Below are 20,597 nucleotides of genomic sequence, written 5' to 3'. Positions count from 1 at the left end.
ACGGTCCATGCTTCGGAAACATCAGAGAGAGGGTAGTAGAATAAGTTCTTATAGTTTTGAACTTTTGTTTATTCAAAAGAAACGAGCAAATTATGTCACCTTGTCATAGATGAACACCTGAATTTACAGAGTCCAGGTTGCCAAATGAGGACGCCGTCCCCACGTCATCGGCGTTGAGGATGTCCCATGATGATGAGCACCTTGCTCACCATTGAACACCTCCCTGTACCATGGATCCGCGTAATCCCTCGGTGGTCAACGGCCCTGGAAGTTCTGGTAGAGAGGCTCGAACCAAGGAGTCTGATGACAGGTGAAGTGCAGCGTGGAATGTATAGTTAATGATTGAATTCCACTTAAGTCCCTAGAAGGGAGTAAAGAAGCGAATGTCAATAAAATCTGAATGACACTTCCTTACAGCACTGCACTGGAGATAATTGTGTAACACTGTTCATACGAGTTAAGAGTTCCACTGTTTGTAAACTTTAGCGCACAAAAATAAGTTTCAAGTAATGCTTTTATCGAAGAGATTAAGTTAGTTTTACAATCTATGATAAAAGGTAAATTAACATAATTCAAAAGCGAAATAACAACTGTCCAATTCATTCATCGGAAAAATAGAAATTAATGGAGTGGTGTGGAAAACACAGTTCATGACCTTCCCTATCACTGAGGTTAATGCATACTCAATCTTTCAGAAATAGAATGGAACGTTCCGGAAATTAATATAAGTGCAAGTAAAAACAATGTCTAATCCCCCAAGGTCAACCAAGCTTGCTTCAAATAAGAAAGATGACAGAACATTTCAAAGACCAGAGAAAATACACTATTCGATTTGCAGACCACAATTTCACATAGATTAGTTTTTAAAATCTTCATAATTAAAGGTAGAAAGAAAGGAAATGGGAAAGGACAAGGGAAAATACGAGAAAAAGAAAAAAATATGTTTAGGAAGCGAAACAAGGAGGATGAAAATTTAAGCAGGGATCAGGCTGCAAAGTCCCAGTTGAAAATAATGACGTTGATTATACCAGACGCAAAGTTCAAAGTCACTGATAAGGTTGGCAGTCCACCACTCCCCTCTCACACACTCGGAGAAGAAGTCTCAGAACAAAAATTTGTGCACCATAATAGTATTTGACGTTGAGTCCTGAAGGGACTAGAGTTCAGAATCAAATAGTAGTAAAGCTTCTCAAGGCAAGGAAAAGGCAAGTATTGAAAACATAATGTAAAATACTAGTCTGCTCACCCGGTCTGAAGAATAATAATAAGAAGAAGAATAATAAGAAGAAGAAGGTTAACAGCACACGGTCCAGCCGCGCGGAATGCAGGAGCTCCCACTGCCTATTACAAAACACGAAGCACACCTCATCACTGGTCGAAGGAAAGCGGCGAGTATACACTGACTGACAGAGCAAATGCAACACCAAGAAGGAGTGGTCAGAACTTTATGCCAATTGCAGGGTAGACTGACGTCACTGAGGTATGCTCATGATGTGAAATGCGCTGCTGTGCTGCGCACGTAGCGAACGATAAATGCGACACGGTGTTGGCGAATGGCCCACTTCGTACCGTGATTTCTCAGCCGACAGTCATTGTAGAACGTATTGTCGTGTGCCACAGGACACGTGTATAGCTAAGAATGCCAGGCCGCCGTCAACGGAGGCATTTCCAGCTGACAGACGACTTTACGAGGGGTATGGTGATCGGGCTGAGAAGGGCAGGTTGGTCGCTTCGTCAAATCGCAGCCGATACCCATAGGGATGTGTCCACGGTGCAGCGCCTGTGGCGAAGATGGTTGGCGCAGGGACATGTGGCACGTGCGAGAGGTCCAGGCGCAGCCCGAGTGACGTCGGCACGCGAGGATCGGCGCATCCGCCGCCAAGCGGTGGCAGCCCCGCACGCCACTTCAACCGCCATTCTTCAGCATGTGCAAGACACCCTGGCTGTTCCAATATCGACCAGAACAATTTCCTGTCGATTGGTTGAAGGAGGCCTGCACTCCCGGCGTCCGCTCAGAAGACTACCATTGACTCCACAGCATAGACGTGCACGCCTGGCATGGTGCCGGGCTAGAGCGACTTGGATGAGGGAATGGCGGAACGTCGTGTTCTCCAATGAGTCACGCTTCTGTTCTGTCAGTGATAGTCACCGCAGACTAGTGTGGCGTCGGCGTGGAGAAAGGTCAAATCCGGCAGTAACTGTGGAGCACCCTACCGCTAGACAACGCGGCATCGTGGTTTGGGGCGCTATTGCGTATGATTCCACATCACCTCTAGTGCGTATTCAAGGCACGTTAAATGCCCACCGCTACGTGCAGCATGTGCTGCGGCCGGTGGCACTCCCGTACCTTCAGGGGCTGCCCAATGCTCTGTTTCAGCAGGATAATGCCCGCCCACACACTGCTCGCATCTCCCAACAGGCTCTACGAGGTGTACAGATGCTTCCGTGGCCAGCGTGCTCTCCGGATCTCTCACCAATCGAACACGTGTGGGATCTCATTGGACGCCGTTTGCAAACTCTGCCCCAGCCTCGTACGGACGACCAACTGTGGCAAATGGTTGACAGAGAATGGAGAACCATCCCTCAGGACACCATCCGCACTCTTATTGACTCTGTACCTCGACGTGTTTCTGCGTGCATCGCCGCTCGCGGTGGTCCTACATCCTACTGAGTCGATGCCGTGCGCATTGTGTAACCTGAATATCGGTTTGAAATAAACATCAATTATTCGTCCGTGCCGTCTCTGTTTTTTCCCCAACTTTCATCCCTTTCGAACCACTCCTTCTTGGTGTTGCATTTGCTCTGTCAGTCAGTGTATATATGCCAGGGAAGGCAAGTCTAGAAAATGCTGGAGACAGGTGACGTCAGGTGGTGGCGTGGGGAGAAGCGACAGCGCAAGCAGTAGTGAGGCAGACTAGCAAGCAGGCAGAGCAGTATAATGTGTAGCAGAACGGAGCGGAGAAGTATGCTTAAGGTAAGAAAAATGTTGAGATCGGGAGCTCGTAACATCGCTAAGACAAGATCGAAGATAAGAAACTAAAGTCCTTTCTCAATTCTGTCTTTCGAAATTTCCTAAAGCACACAGTCTTTCAAATTACAATCTCGAAAAATTAACACAGTTCTTTCAGTGAGAATAGTCATTCGAAATTAACACAGTCCGAGAGAGCACAGTTCCTATGGAAATAAACAAAGTTTTCACTGAGCACAGTCATGAAGTTAAGGCATAGTCTACGCAAGGGACGAAGTTCCAACCCTGAAGCACAATCAGTTCGTATTATGATAGGGCACAGTTTTTCAGAAAATAAAGCACAGTTTTGTAAATGCGCATTCGGAGTGTTATTCAAACGAAATAATTTGATTACACAGTCTTTAAGAGAACATCTAAGTTTTCTGATGAAGCACAGCCTTTCAGAAAAAGAATTAAGTTCTCACGAATCACTTTGCGAATATTTGTTCGTAGAATGTGTATTACTTTTACGAGATAAATTCTACCACACTCGTGTCACAGTTAAATGTTAATATATCACTATAAATGACTTGTAATATTTTAAAAACCTCTTCTCACACACGAAATTCAGAGTTTGAGGTTCACACCTCGGAGTTAGAAAATTTACTGAATATTCGTACTATACGCATAGAATATTGGCGTTTCGCCGGGCAGAGTAACGACGTAGAATCAAAGTCCCACAGCTGGTCCGTGCACGAGACAGCTGGGATGACACGGAGATACTGATTTACTACCGACCTCATGGCCCTCTATTATATGTGGAGATCGGACTACAGACTTCATAATTCATATAACTCTTAACTTCTAATTACTCGGCTATCTTGCCGCTGATCTTGAATTTACAATCACAAAGAATGGGTACCGTCCACCTAATCAGTGCTTTATTATGTCTTGTTACTAAGCAGTACCGGTTTCGACCTTCACAAGGGTCATCCTCAGCTGGTCATGAGTTCTAAAGCTAACTTAATATATAATTTAAAAACATTACTAAATCTAATGAAGAATGTCACATGATATGAGTGATAATATTAAAATATACAATATACAAAATATACAATAATATGATATGTCTTCTGGTTTAAAAAACAAGCATCGATATTCTATGACATGTATATGTTACATAAAATTCTGGTGTACTGTTCGTGAGTAATAGATAATTTGGTGAAATACAATTTCTACACGTAAAATGTTTTATGGTATTCTTGAGGTACACTTTGAAGTTCAGTTAATATTGGTGAATTGTTGCACATGTTCCTTGGTATGTTTATACTAAGCATTCTAGAACATTCTGTGATATGTATGTGATAAAAATTAGTAACATGTAATACATTAAAATACGATAAATTGTTCACAGTATTCTTGCGGTACGCTTTGGAGTTATATTAATTTTGTACGTTCACAGGCATGTTTGTACCAAGCATTCCAGAATGTTCAACGATGTATATTGTTTTTCTTGTAAGTTCATATAGTTAAGAATGTTGGATGATTAACATCAAAATATTGTGGTGTGTCATTAGTTTCCTTGGTACTAATCTTGTTAAAAGATATTGAGTAGGTGCAGATGCTCCCTAACTGTACACATTCGACCAGTCAACAGTACTATACTACTGCATGTCCAGCAACAAAACTACAAAGAGGAAGCATCTGCACAATCTACAATCTAAGCCGTAAATAATTTTATTCACGCTGATAGAAATGGTAGTTTAGGGGAAGGCTTAAATTTAATTTTCAAATGTTTATGTTATCAGTGGTCCTATCTTAATAAAAATTGGTATGCGAAATCGGGGAATAAGTCGCTACAATCTAGGCTGTAAATAATTGTATTCACGCTGAGTAAAATGGTAGTTTAGTGGAAGGCCTAACATTTAATTCTCAAATAGTTATATTATTAGTGGCTGTATCGATAAATACTACATAACCAAAGTTATATATAATTAAATTTCCGACCATTTATGTCTTATACATTTTTACCATACCGACTATGATAACACTTTTTGTTGCTAAGTCCTTATCGACGCCGAGCCACGAGAATATGGGTTAACAGAATTTAATGAAAATCGGTATATAGAGTTGGGGAATAAGAAACTACAGTCTAAGACAGGGCCTCTCAAACGCCAAAACTCTCATGCGTGCAGAGCGAGGTGCATAGGCTCTGTGCACTGTGCATCGGTCCCCCTCGGCGAAACTCGGCTTGACTCGGATGGTGTCTTGTGGTGAGAGCGACGAAGCGTTTGGTGGTAGACGACGTGTTTATCAGTGAAATGGATAAGCCCACAACAACAACATAATAATGGAGCAACCTGTTTCGAAGAAAGCAAAGACTGCCGATAGTCCATTTCAGTCGAACTGGGAACTTTCGTATTTTTTTGCCTGTCGTGACGATAACGCCAAATGCTTAATCTGTGGGACGATAATTACGTGCGTAAGAAAATCGTCTATTGAAAGACACTACAACAGATTACATTCGGAAAATTATTGTGAAATCATAGGAAACGCCAGAGAGAAAGAATTAAGGAAGTTGAAACATCTTGAAGAAGAGCATTCTATATCCACAAATGAGGTTTGTTCCAGTACTGTAGCATTATCAGTTTGGTTACGGGTTCTGCATTTTTTTAAATTATGTTTACATTCCTCTCAAACATGTATCTGTATTTCTAATTCACTTCTTTAATATATCTAATTTAGGGCGAGGAAGATGAAGGGTGTAGTGACGCTGCTCTTAGAGCTAGTTATAAAGTTGCTTTACGGCTGGCAAGAGCTGGGAAGCCGTTTATGGAAGGGCCACTAATAAAGAGTATTTTGTTGGACGTAGTCGAGACAATGAACCCTACATTAGCTGCAGCATACAGCAGAATACCACTGTCCAGTATGACAATAACTCGACGAATCAGCGACATTGCAGGGAATTTGCTTGAACAATTGGCAGCCAAAACTCAAGATTTCTTAGTGTATTCCATTGCACTTGATGAGTCAACGGATATTAGCGACACATCCCAGTTAGCCATTTTTTTATGTGGCGTAGACGACGACCTGCATGTAACGGAAGAGCTCCTAGTTATGATTTCAATGAAGGACACTACTACAGGTGCGGATATTTTAGACGCGGTCGAAATGGCAGCTGAAGGAATAGGACTCACTTGGGAAAAGTAAAGTACAAGCATGACGAATATAAGAACCAAGTGTGATGACTCATCGAGTTCAGGCGCGCCCCGCTAGGCAGCGCTAGAGTTTGGTAGCTCCACAATATCTATCAGCTGGTCTTTGGAATGGTGACACAGGAAACGTATTACTCCATAACTGATAAGTATATACACTGTCTTTTATAAAAAGAATGAGAGATTACAATCAAAATACCACGGCAGAGAACAATGGAAAAATATCATACACGAAAATAAGAGCTACGACTTTCAACATATGTTGCGAAAAGCACAAGTTACTCGAGTATATATATACATAACACAACTCCCAGCATATTAAAAAAACACCCATGAAGTATTTAAAGGTAATACTCTACTTACCATCTCAGTTTGTCGGTTCCTGGACTTTCGAAAGCTTGCGTGAAGATTTGGCGGATGTTCGAGATTGTAAATCTCGCCGGATTTCTTTCACTCTGAAGAAAAATCGGCACTTCAGATAATGATAAACAAGGCTGGGGATTATATCCATAACATGTTGAAGACAACAGCCAGCACCTGAAGGATCAACTGAAATTTTGTCTATAGAATGGATACAATCAAAAAATATTTCGCTCCACATCGATTTTGAGTTCAGTTTTTCACTAAATACTTTCTCGGCCTGGAAAAGAATGTCACATATACTTTTCGAAGGGCGTGTTAAACACACTTCATTATTGCTTGCACCGTAGTCTTTTTTTCGGAGAGAACTGAAAATGTACTATGATTATTTTCACGTAGAGAATGGGCACAGGGCGAACACTTAATAAATTAAGAAGAATGCTTAACAACGTACCCAGCCAAATGGTACACTAAACACTTCTCAATCGAAAAGCTTCGAACTGTGAATTTCTAACCTGCTTCTCCAATAAATTAATTCTCGATTTTGCTGAGTTTAGACTGGATCTAGCTCGATTTAAATTTCGATTAGCATTTTTAGGCGCCTTGTGAGCGATAATATTGTCTTTTCGGCATCAGAAAACACACTAGAATAACCCAAATTTTGATCAACATTAGACTGACCTTTTAATTCTCCACTTGCTGCTACACTCCCGTCTTCAATCATCTTTCTTCTTCTTCTAGTGGTGTCTAGATTCTTTTTTCCTGTTGGGAGTTTCACGGGACTTAATCTCACTTGAAAGGAATTTCGGCAAATTAGGGAAAATGTGAGGCACTGCTCCTGGACGTAATTTCCATCTCTCACGAGGCATAACCACTTTTTCAGCATTCACTATACAGTTATCTGATTTTACTATCAAACCATCAGAGAAATGAACTTGATAAATTCTACTATTCCTTTCGTGGAATAGCTCTGGCCCATTTTTCAAATTTATTTCTATCCTTCGGTGGTGAAAAGAATTTTATACCATTAACTACTCTACCATAGCCTGACTTACAGCCAGGCACAAAACAGTACGGCGTGTTGAACTATTAATTTAATCAGGCCACATAACACACGTGCTTTAAGTGCTCAACACACAATGAACTGAGTTTAGGAACTGAAAGCAAAGGAAATTCAACTTGTTGACCTGAAATATCTCGCACAATAACATCTCCCGCACTTTCCATCACATGGTTTGCCGGTCTATTGATGCACGTGTTGGACACCGACGTTTGCAGTGCTCCCAGTGGCGGGTTCACAAACTACCACGCTATAAGAGTTGAGTCATCACACTTGGTTCTTATATTCGTCATGGTACAAGGGTTCACTGGTTTACTGCGGAAAAAGCTTAATATGCCGAATTTGCCATCCATTCATTGTTTTGCTCACCAAGAGGCTCTTAGTGCAAAAGTTATCGGTCTTCAAGACGTGATGAACGTAGTTGTGCGAATCGTTAACTATATTCGTTCTCACGGGCTCACTCATCGCCAATTCAAAGAATGTTTGGTTTCACTTGAGGAAGAGTATCCCGATATCCCCAACCATACAGAGGTACGGTGGTTAAACAAGGGAAAGGTGATTTTACGATTTTTTTCGAATACGCCACGCTGTTGCTGAGTTTTTGGTGAAAAAAGGACGTCTAGAGCCACTTTTACATGACCCTGAATGGGCAGCTGACTTAGGATTTTTAGCAGATATTATGGCTCTTCTAAATGATCTAAGTCTGAAACTCCATAAAGAAAATCATGTAATCAACTACAATGTCAGCAAGATTAAGGCTTTCCAACGGAAACTTCAACTCCTCAAACACAACCTTTCGGAAAAAAATACGGAACACTTCCCTGAGCTAGGTAAGCGATATATATACATATTATAATCTTTAATAAATACTCTAGGTTTTACAAAGTGGTTTACTCAAAATGTTACTATGGTTTTGTTTGACAGCATCTGTGCGGGAAAGAGCACGCTTTGAAAAGTACGTCGGGGTGCTACAATCTTGAAAACGAGTTTAGCGACCGGTATACCGTCAACTGTAAAAAAGTAGATGATTTTAAGTGTACAAGCGTAACATGCAATTAGGAAACATTCGTCCACAATACCTCTTTATGTAAATATGTCCCTTTTGGTACTCCAAAGTAATTTCATATATTAAAAACACAACTTTTATTTTAAAAAAGTGTGTTTCTCGTTACAGGATATTACTGACCTGCAGCCAATGCTTGATGTCTTTGTAAAGCCCTTTTCGGTAGCAGTTGAAAGTGTATCTCCTGATTTGCAATTATAATTAATAGATTTGCAAAACGATGATCGTCAAAAAGATCTGTTTTTCCATACAAAGACTTTGCCCGAATTCTACCAGAATTTGTCGAAGGAAGATTTTCCTAAGCTACATCGAGAAGCAGCTAAGATTATTTCTATGTTTGGTTCCACATGTATATGTGAAAAGTTTTTTCTGTTTTGACTTGTACGAAAACTAGATTGCGTGCTAGTATTTCTGATTGCAATTTAAAGAACGCTCTCAGAATTGCCGTCAGCCGATCCCTTATTCCAGACATTACTGGTATAATTGCAAGGAAAAAGGAAAAGAAGAGCTAGAGAAGGACACTACTCGAACCAAACATAATCTACAGTATATGCCGACAAATATCCAGCATGCCGTGCACCACCTGTAAAGTTGTTTAGTACCCTGGTCCAGCGCCTTTCGGAAATGGGACCCTCGAACTAAACTGAAAGAAGAGGTTTTTTTAATAACACTGGTAACCTTGTCCCATACAACTGAACGTCTCCGCTCACCACACGTAAACATTTCGCAGTGGGGAAGAAACAGCAGTGAAGGTGAGGAACGCGGAGACAGGCCGAACGGGTGAGGCAGGTGTAGGGAAAGAGGAGTGGGGGGTCTGCACTCTGGTCAACCAAGCGAAGTCGTCTTTTGCACCGTGCACAGTGCATGCACCACGCGCATGCACCCTGAGAGGCCCTGGTCTAAGATATAAACAATTTTATTCACCCTGGATGAAATTGTAGTTTAGTGGAAGGAACCTATTATTTGGTCCTATTAAATGTACTACATAACCAAAGTTACAGAGAATACTATTTCCGATCATTTACGTTTTATTCAGTTTTACCGTACCGACTGTGATAAGAGTGGTATTTCAGTTGGAAGAAAAGTAAATGTGAAGGCCTACAACATCGAAAGCGCATAACATTGATCAACAATAACATTACATTGACCATTGTTTGTTGTGATGTTATTTGTCTCTTATGCTGCTTCTTAACTACGATAGATGGGATTACTGCTGCGTACCGAGTATTATAGCCTGACTGAATATTGGCGGGAAATAGCCAGGGAGCTAGAAAACTTTCTTCTTTAGCATGCCATTCCTCTGGTTCATACATATTCTGATACAGCTGGTACGTAACACACTGGTTAGCAGTGAAGAGGGTGTTTCTCCTCTGGCTTGGAGGAAAAATTTGCCTCCAAATCAGATTTTTCCGCCGCCAGTGTAGTGAATTAATATTTTCAACTCATCGGGTTCTCTAGGAAACAGATTAGTAAAAGGGCATAGTTTTTGCCCTGGAAGTCTCCACTATTCGACCATCTCCCCACTGAAAAAAGACGAAGTGTGTTCACGAACCACGGCTGTCTGCGGCTTGGTCATTCCAGCTCTGGAACTTTGGACTGTTAGTTCGGCAGTATAGTGCTGTTCGTTAAAAGTGAGAAAATGTGTGGTTTTTCATTTGATCGAGTATATCACATGAAAGCATTGCTTTTAATCGCTCCATTCCTACTGACGTCATTGTAATGCATGTTCATTTCAGTTCGGAAAACCACTAAGCAGTCTTTCTGAGGATGTGAAAGGCAGGTGGAGAGTGAGTGTCTACCATTATAATGAAAACTCCCTAATCTGATTGTGACTGATGGTATGCAAGAGTGTCTACATTGTAGTGAAAATTCCCTACTAACTGATGGTATGCAAGAGGGTCTACATTGTAGTGAAAATTCCCTAACTCAGTCTTCATATGAGAAAAGATTGTTTGGTGACTTCCCCGTCGCGTTTCGGTTTTTTTTTTTTTTTTTTTTTTTTTTTTTTTTTTTTTTTTTTTTTTTTACAATTTGTTTTATGTCGCACCGACACAGATAGGTCTTAGGGCAACGATGGAATAGGAAAGGCCTAGGAATGGGAAGGAATAGGCCGTGGCCTTAATTAAGGAACAGCCCCAGCATTTGCCTGGTGTGAAAATGGGAAACCACGGAAAACCATCTTCATGGCTGCCGACAGTGGGGCTCGAACCCACAGCTGCGCACCCCTAAACACACGGCCAACTCGCCCGGTGGTCGCATTTCTAGGGTAACGTTAAGAACTATGCAATTTAATACAATCTTGCTCACAACGTATACACTAGAATTCCGTATACAATGTAGAATTCCGTAGCGAAGCATGGGTACACCAGCTAGTTTCCATTAAAATCACTTAGATATACACACATTGTTTGTCCAACTATTGTCGCGTTTCTCTACGGGGTCGGGTATTAGGTGAGATGAATCTGTCGTGGCGTGTTTTTATGACCGGATGCCCTTCCTGACGTCAACCTCATTAGAAGAGTTAGCGAGATGAAATGAATGACGTGACATGTGATAGTAGGGAGAGGGCAGTGCCGATACAGAGCCTACTCCTGTCGAATAGCACCAAGGGGTCTGCTCAAGGCTTCACGTCCCCATCCGACGGTCAAATCACCATCAATACCATCACATGCCCTCGCTCCATATGAGCACTGCGGAGAGGTTTGGAATTTAATCCAGGCTTTTGGAACACAATCTGAAAACTACATATAAATTATCACATGTGCACTAGGAATCACATTGTCTCATATCTGTGGTTAATGTCTATTGTCGTCCTTCAATTTATGTCAGCAGACTAGAGAGGAACTCATTTTTTCAACTATTCTTCAGGATTTCATTCATTAATAATAGTTGGAGACTATAACTCCCACCATACTGGTCGGGGGATGTTCTGCAAATACATCAAAAGGTTATAATTAGATGCATTGAGAATATTATCAGTTAATAATCATGAATCATGGATTCCCAACCAGGATTAACCCCCTAGGTCCTAGTGCTGTAGATTTAACAGTGTGTTGTAGTATATTGTTAGCTCATAAAAGCACATGGCAAACTCTTAAAGACACTCATAGGAGTGATCAGTATACTATTTTTATTACAGTTGGCATAAGTAAACCTTGCCTTAATACTTCCATCAGTAAGTATATATGTTACACTCAATAGCTTAAAGATTTTGATAAAAACTCCTTCTACTCCTTTATATCTTAAAACATTAATCATTGTGACTCTACATCCAAACCATATTCTCAATTGATGAACCTTATTTCAAAATATCTTGACGAATATCATCAATTATCAGTACATACACCTCAATTCTTCAGTAAACTTCTAAAAATACATTGGTGGAATGTCACCAAATGATCATTACTAGGAAGAACCTGTTCAGAATATATAGACGTGACCTAAACTTTCAAAATTATATCAGAATTAAAAAACATAGTGCAAACATGAATAAAATATTCAATAACAAACTCAGAGAAGCTTGGAAATCCTTTATTTCCTCTAACTACATCTACCTCTTACCGGGCGAGTTTGCCATGCGGTTGGAGGCGCGCGGCTGTGAGCTTGCATTTGGGAGATAGTGGGTTCGAAGCCCACTGTCGGCAGCCCTGAAGATGGTTTTCCGTGGTTTCCCATTTTCACACCAGGAAAATGCTGGGGCTGTACTTTAATTAAGGCCACGGCCGCTTCCTTCCAACTCCTAGGCCTTTCGTATTTCATCGTCACCATAAGACCTATCTGTGTCGGTGCGACATAAAGCCACTAGCAAAAAAAAAAAAAAAAAAAAAAATTACCTCAAAGGATGTATGGGCAGCAGTTCAATCCTTAACCAATATCAATCATAACTATAAATCTGCAGTTATTGATAATGAAATTCTCCAAGCCTTGTATAATATTTTTTTATAATTCTTTAACACCCAAGCTAGTAATTCCATCAAGGATCTGCCGGGCTGAGTGACTCAAGACGGTTGAGGCGCTGGCCTTCTGACCCCAACTTGGCAGGTTCGATCCTTTGAAGGTGCTCAAGTACGCCAGCCTCGTGTCGGTAGATTTACTGGCACGTAAAAGAACTCTTGTGGGACTAAATTCCGGCACCTCGGCGTCTCTGAAAACCGTAAAAGAGTTGTTAGTGGGACGTAAAGCAAATATTATTATTATTATTATTATTATTATTATTATTATTATTATTATTATTATTATTACCGTGGTTGGTGGATCAGCAAAGGTGAAAGAAGGTGCCGGGTTGAATGGGTATAACTACAAAATCAAAGCTAATTTAAAACTGTAACAAGGTTATATTTTTCTCTCTCTTTTTTTTTTTTTAAGATACAACAAGTAACAATGTAATAGGTCCAAGTAGCGAAAATTAAGTCTAGGAAAGATAAGATTGGTGGTATAAACAGAACTTGGGCTTCAAGCCCTCACATTACATTTTCTGAGCTCTCAGCTCACAAACACATATTTACCAAAGGGCAGAAATTCCCTAATACCTGGAGCATTTGCTCCCAAAAATTGCAATATCAGGCCTCCCATGGGCACTTTTACATACTCGAAAAGAGCTGACACTGTTTTTCAAGCCTTTTCAAGTCACCATAATAACCTTACAATTACTTACCATCAGGGCACAACTTACAAAAATGAAACAGGGGTATCTTGTACCCAACCTATTGGGCCTTTATGGAACGCGAATAATGGTTAAGTAAATGGCCCGAAACCAAAATGAAAGGAGGCAAAAACTTGCACTCCTCAATGTGACTCCATAAAACCTAACTGGCACTAGGCCGAAAAAACAGGGGCTATTCCCAAACTATGGAGGTGACTCGTATAAGAATAATTTAAGACAGATAGGAAGAAAACCAGTTACAAAACGTAGTCACCTCAAACCAAAATGAAGGGGAGCTCGAGAGGGTAAAACACTCCCTATCCCCGAATTACAGTTACAGATTTATAAGGTTTTTACATAAGCCGGCAGAACTTACATTTTAGAGAAGTTGGTTACATATTAAAGTTTCGGACCTTTCCCGCGTGTTAAACTGCTAAGCTAGCAAGAAATAGGAAGTTAACCGGCCATTACCTTGCTGAAGAGCAGCTGCCTGATGAAAGAGGCACCTCCCGCCTCCTGCTTCACATACCCACACTTAGTTAGACGTTGATGGAGTGGCCAAGAGACGTGAAAATCCGCAGTTTATAAACCCTCAGGGAAAGTTCAAGACCTTTCATGAATAATCAAGACACACCCACAGGTTTTTATTGGCTACATGAAACAGTTACACAAAAAATCGAAGAAGAAATACGGGATTGGCTAAAAATTAATTACAGAAATTATTGATTGGCTAACTTCAAAAAAGATAAATATTGCCAACCCAAAAATTAATGAACAAAATTTAGTAAAGAAAAACTTATGAATACAAAATTTCTTCAAAAAGGTTCTTTCACTTCGCACCAGGGTGCATGATCATAGTTTTTGTAGTGACATCTATGAGAGAATGTCCACACTTCTTGACCAATGGAAAACAAAAAGTTGAAATTTACGCAGTACTGGCAACTTTGTAATCACAAAATTTACGGTAGTGAGATCTTCTGAGAAAAAAAATATTTAAGTTGGTCTAGTTCCAAGTTCAGTGTTTCTCCAGTAGAGGAGTTCTAATTGGTGCGATATTTAAACGTGCAGCATAGAGGTGTACCACCCGGTACAATTATTATTATTATTATTATTATTATTATTATTATTATTATTATTATTATTATTAAGGGTTATGAACTTCATGTTGTTCGTCTGTATTGAACTGAGATAACATATAAATTATAAACAGGAGAGTTTTCCAACTTTCAGTACATAGTTGTATTTACAATGTTATTTACATTACATGGGACTAGTTTCAACCCTACTCGGGGTCACCATCAGCCATATTTAAACATACACAATATTTGATGAAATCCTAAAACATGTTTCTAAGCAGCTAGAACCTTATGAATATATAATTTACAATATGATGTGTGGTTGAATTACGCAAAGTGCTATGGCGCTCAAAATGTTGCAAATGAAAGTGAAATATTACAAGTGACATAGATGAGCAAAATATAATAGTTTAGTGTACTGTGTGAAGAAAGTAAAATGTGGATGGGAGTTCTATAAGTGATTTAAAAAATAGGCTTGTCTTGATCAGAAAAGCAGTAACTGCTGTGGATCTTTCACACAAAAAGCAAAGTTTTCAGAAATCGAAAACAGGATATGCAAATATGCAACTGGTAAGATCCAGTTTACAAATGCAATCAAGAATGAACTGTGTTAGTTGAAAGCTTTAGCAAAATCAAGAGTTTAAAATTACGGGTTGTAGAGATAGTCGTGGATGGCTTACGCATGTTTCTGAACTAATGTACTTTTTAATATTGTAATTAGATTTTAAGCTGGATTATGTTATATACATACATAGGCTGGCAATAAAAAGCAAATAAGTATTGGAAGGTGGGATTCGCCATTCAACCTAACCTTAGTTGAGTTGATCCCAATATGGGACAAAAATGAGATTTGTAAGTTGAATACTAAAATGTAAGTGGAAAAATAGTTCTAGGGTAGACAATATGATCTGTATAACTTACTTCTTATTTTTACATGAAAATTATTGGCATAGTATACTATTTATTATTAATTAATTGTCATCATCATTTGCCCTTATTCAGCTCCTACCGGGTTGGGGTATTTATGGCACTTCTCCATCTTCCTCTTTCCTTCCACCGTTCCTCTTTCACAATCTTGTTCCAGTCTAAATTTCATCTTCTTATGCCTTTCTTAACTGATTCAATCCACCTTGTTCTAGGTCTTCCTCTTTCTCTCTTGCCCTTGCACTTTGCCTCCAGCATCTGTCTTGAAATTCTATTCTCCTCCAACCTCTTTACATGTCAAAACCACCTTAGTTTATTCTTTTCAATTCTCTCATTTAGCTTTCCTATCCCAGCTTCCTTCCTAAAATCTTCATTTTTCACTCTGTCTTCCCCTGGTCTTTTCTATCATACTTCTAGGGAATTTTATCTCACTGGCTTGAATTCTACTCTCTTGCCTGCTAGTCAAAGTCTAAGTCTCAGCTGCATAAGTCAGTATGGGTACATACTACATTTTGTACATTAACTCTTTATTTTTCATTAGTACTTCTTTGCTCCAAACAAGTTTTCTTACACTTTGGTAGAATGCATTGCCCTGCTGTACCCTCCTGCTAATCTCCATGCATTAATTCACTTCCTAGGTATTTAAAGCTGTCCACAATTTCCAGACTTTGACTTCCAATTTTCACAGTGCCCTTTCCTTGTCTTTCCCTCTCTACATCACCATAGCCTTATTTTCATCTGTACTGATTTTCATGCCATACTTCTCAATTTTTTTTGTTCAGTACATCTAGTTGTTGCACTTCTTTGCTATTCTTTCCCCAGATCACAACGTCATCTGCAACTAGCAGTATCTTCATCTCTTTATCTCTATAGGCTTCCTTTGTTTCAGTCACAATTTTGTCCATGACCATAATAAACAAAAGAGGTGACAGCACACTTCCCTTTATTATTTATTATTAGGGCTTGGATGTTTAGGAAAAGTCTCATTTTTTCTTTGTCTCTATTTTCTTGTCTGATTTGATTTTGGTGCAAATCAGGTGATTACAGTCACAATTAAGTGATTTTTATTTGCCATATAAATGCATATTTTGGCTATTTTGTGTCATAAGGTCATATTTTGAGCTATTTTCGTAGAAACGTCATATTTTGGTCATATTTCGGCGCTTTGACGACAGCTGTAGCTGTGCAAAATCGTCAGCTTTCCGAATGAGAACCAGTATTTATAAAACTGCTTTTCCGTATCACATCTGTAGTTAATACAAATGGAATACTCTGCCTCTTCTATCAAGATTGCGCAGGAATTGTTTTCCTACAGTTTGTCAGAAAGTCTGGCATTATATTAAGTCGAACTTTGGAATTATATTGAGTGCAATTATTCGTTTAGAAGTTGCTAGCTGAGACATTCATACAAGTATTGAAACTATGAGAAGTGTTGAACTTTCAGCACAACAAGCACGTGGAATAGTTGGAGTCAGTGTAAAATGGAAACTTTAAAATGTACTTGATCAAAGTGACGGTTTTCGCTGTGTGTGCAAAATAAATGATGTTCTTAGAGAAGAAGGTACCAGTACATTTCAAGATGAGTGCATACTCGACAGCAGTGATTTAATATTATTTAAATATGCACCAATAACGTCTTGTGACGTAGAAAGGGGCTTCTCTTCTTACAAGAATGTGTTAACTGATAATCGGAGGTTTTTTGCGCCTGATGCTTTGAAGATGAATCTTGCCATACACTTCAATACCACCCGCGGAGAAGAATAAAAATGTCATGCGAATTTGCACTATATGCCGAGCCGCCCTACCGTAATGTATCGAAAGACATCTACTTAATTCGTTTCGTGGTGCTCAGTTTAAACTTTAACGCGTTTGAGAAATATTAATGTAATCTGGGCTTCAACGTTCCAAAAAATTTTTAAAAAATTGATAGATTTCTAGTTTTCTTCGTATTTCAAACCACCAATGAAGGATACAAACATGTTTTGACTTTTAAAATGTTGTGCAATCTGATAATATTAGCGAACTTAGTACTTGATAGGTATGTATTCACAAATGTTTGATAAGTGAATCGAGGACAATATACTGTGAATAACTGTTAAACATGTATATTCAGAAAATTAATATGAAAGTAAGAATAAAGAACTTGGTTAACAAATACAGTATGCATCAAAGGAATTGCCATTTCGATTTATAACTTATTTTAAAATGGCCATATTTAGATTAATCATTTTCGGGTCATATTTTGTACGTTTTACGTCATATTTTGTCACTTTTGAGGTCATATTTGATTGCTTATTTGAGCTATTTTTAGGTCTTAAACATCCAAGCCCTATTTATTATTAAGTTTCTCTTAAAAGATTCATCAGTGATGGTTAACAAATAGAAAAAGAAAAAAAAAAAAAAGAAATACTGCAGAAAAACTTTTGACACTGCAAACTACGGAGGGCCAGTGTCTACCACGCAGGTGTACACTAGTTTCTTCAAGCCTAGAGTTGAACAAACATGGCTTAGCAAGTCTGAGTATAAAAGTGAGGCCGTAAAGATTGAAGCTAATTGTATTAGCCGTTTGACTTGTCTATCAAGAAAAGGAATGGGGAACGTGCCTTAAAATTAAATTTCTTCTTCTTTCTCTACCGCTTTTCCAACACCTGTGGGGTCGCACATGTGGATGTGGCTCTGTTTTACGGCTGGATGCCCTTCCTGATGCCAACCCTATATGGAGGGATATAATCACTATTGCATGTTTCTGTGATGGTTGGTAGTGTGGTGTATTGTGTGAATATGAAGAGGAGAGTGTTGGGACATACACAAACACCCAGTCCCTGAGCCAGAAGACTTAATCAGAAGTGATTAAAATCCCTGACCCGGCCGGGAATTGAACCCGGGACCCTCTGAACCGAAAGTCAGTGCGCTGACCATTCAGCCAACGAGTCGGACCCTTAAAATTTTATTTTAAAATAGAATAGAATTTGTAGGCACACATACACGTCCAATATTTATTGCATTTAAGTAATGGGAAGGATACGACTCTCAACGCTCACCTTAAAGGCATCTAATAAAATCTATACTATAATAAATGCCCATGCTCCCACTAATGATAAAAACAACTCCTCAAAAGACCAGGAGGAAACAGGAGAATTTTGGGACCTATTGGACCAGACCATAGATAACATCCCCAAACACCATATAAAATTATTAATAGGTGACTTCAACGCTCAACTAGGCAGAGAAAGAAAATACCGTGACATCATCGGAAAATGGCCAGCACACAAGAAAACAAATAAAAATGGAGAGAGACTAGTTGACCTGTGTAGAAACCATAATTTAATCTCAAAATCTACATGTTTTAAGAGGAAACCTCAAAAACTCAAAACATGGAAACACCCTGACTACACTAAAGGAGAATGGCAACTGGACCACGTCTGCATGGACAAATACCACCACAAAGAGATCTATAACGTCAAAGTCCTCCGAGGAATAGACACAGGTTCAGATCACTACGTAGTTAAAATTAAAATTAAACTCACTCCCCAGAGGAGACAACAAAAGCAAGCCCTTAAAACTAAAAGAAAAATAGATCCTACCCAGCTAATCAACAACAAAAATTACCAGAAAGCAACTGAAAAAATAAAAATCACAGACAAACTTGAAGACTTAGTACACAACCTTAAACAAATTGCAGAAGACCTAGCTCCAATTAAACCACGTAAAAAACACCAATGGTGGAACAGTGAATGTGATGAAACAGTGGAGAAAAGACATCAGGCATGGCTATTACATCAGTCCCAAAAGACAGAAATATCCTATCAAAAGCTAGTAAAACAGAGAAAAGAAACTACCCAAGTCTTAAGAAGAATAAAAAGACAACATCATAAGGACACCCTGCAGTTAATTGAAGAACAGTTCAGTAAAACTAAATCAAGGGACTACTACAAAACCTTCAGAAAGCAGCTCCAAAAATATGAACCCCCGACCCTACTGATGAAGGATGAAGATGGTAAGCTGGCCCATAACAATAAAGACAATGCAGAAATTCTGGCTAAACATTTCAACAAGCTTTTAAATTGTGAGGAACCTACAGAACTCCTTCATTTGGACACCAACACCCCGATAAAAACATCACCAGAAAACATCAATCCCCCCACAATAAAGGAAGTCTACCAAGCTCTGAATAAATTAAAAAACTACAAAGCGCCAGGAGAAGATCAGACCTTTGCGGAAATCTGGAAATATGCAGGAACCTCAGCAAAAGTTGCCCTCCATCAACAACTTGTCTCTATCTGGATTAAAGAAGAACTACCAGAACACTGGACAACAGCCCTCATTCATCCTCTGCACAAAAAAGGGGACAAAACCGACCCTAATAACTACAGGGGAATCTCTCTCCTAGACATAACATACAAAATATTTTCAATAATCATCCTTAATAGGATAAGTTTACAACTTGAGAAAGAACTAGGAGAATATCAAGGAGGTTTCAGACCCTGGAGGAGCTGTCCTGATCAGATCATGAGTCTTAAGTTGATAATGGACTATAACAGGAGAAGAAACAGAGATATGGTGATAACATTTGTAGATTTCAAGAAAGCTTATGATTGCATCCATAGAGAATCTCTGTTTAAAATTTTAAGACACCTTGGACTACACCCCAAATTAATAAACATGATAAAATTGACTCTCACCAATACCAAGTCAAAAGTGAAGTTTAGGGGTGAAACATCAGAGACATTTGAAATTAAAACTGGACTACGGCAGGGAGATGGGCTCTCACCACTATTATTTAACTGTGCTCTAGAAATGGTAATGAGGGAATGGTTTAGAAAATGTCCCCCCAAAATAAAGATTGGCCGAAAAATCAAAACAAATTGCCTGGGTTTTGCTGACGATTTAGCATTACTAGCAGTGGACATAAAAGAAGCAAAAACCCAGATATCAGAACTTCAAAACATTGCAAATAAAATTGGCCTCAAAATATCATTTGAAAAAACAGAAATTATGCCCCAAAAACCAACACAGCTAAAAGAAGTCACCATAAATGGTAATAAAATCAAAATAGTAACTCAGTTTAAATATCTTGGAGAAGTAATAACACATAACTTAAATGAAAAAATCTCAATCCAAGTAAGAACAAATAGATTAGCTAAAGCACAAAAATTAACATGGGATATCTACAAAAAGAAATGTCTATCAATAAATTCAAAAATAAAACACTACAACACAGTTATAAAACCGGAAGCTACATATGCAGCAGAAACACTCTTTTACCTGAATAAACAATCAAAGACTGACAGACTTCAGAAAATTGAAAGG

The 20,597-nt window shown here is 39.1% G+C and overlaps 1 protein-coding gene across 1 annotated transcript in view; it reads left to right on the top strand.

The window, feature by feature from the left end:
* Positions 1 to 20,597, top strand: part of l(1)G0289 (lethal (1) G0289) — a 264,667-nt gene that overhangs the window by 230,496 nt on the left and 13,574 nt on the right. The gene's annotated exons all lie outside the window — the stretch shown is intronic.

Source organism: Anabrus simplex, chromosome 6, assembly GCF_040414725.1.
Source record: "Anabrus simplex isolate iqAnaSimp1 chromosome 6, ASM4041472v1, whole genome shotgun sequence".
Lineage (NCBI taxonomy): Eukaryota > Metazoa > Arthropoda > Insecta > Orthoptera > Tettigoniidae > Anabrus > Anabrus simplex.
The sequence above is the reverse complement of the archived record's forward strand: the minus strand, read 5'-3'. Positions and strand labels throughout refer to the sequence as shown.